This window comes from Penaeus monodon, chromosome 22 (assembly GCF_015228065.2).
Source record: "Penaeus monodon isolate SGIC_2016 chromosome 22, NSTDA_Pmon_1, whole genome shotgun sequence".
NCBI classification, from domain to species: Eukaryota; Metazoa; Arthropoda; class Malacostraca; order Decapoda; family Penaeidae; genus Penaeus; species Penaeus monodon.
Window position 1 is genome coordinate 7,629,854 of NC_051407.1, and position 338 is coordinate 7,630,191.

Genomic DNA, 338 nt, shown 5'->3' on the forward strand with positions numbered 1-338 from the left:
TTTTTGTGACTGAAGATATCATTACTAATATTTATGCAAACAATATTTTACTGTTTTTACTACTTTGTGCTGCATAGTATCAAAACATACTGTTTATAGTCGCCCCATTCAAAATTCCCCTACCCTCACTCTTACATAATCATAATATCAAGTACCTGCATTAGTACTAATTGTTTCTCATTACTTTTCCTAATATCATGACCATAATTATTACTAGCATTTTGCTCTTCATTTATCATTATCACCAATATTAGACAGGGCTATCGCAGGTGATGTCTTGAACGCTGTTATATCTATACTTTTTTATGTATGTTATCATCAATAGCTTATCAAGTTTG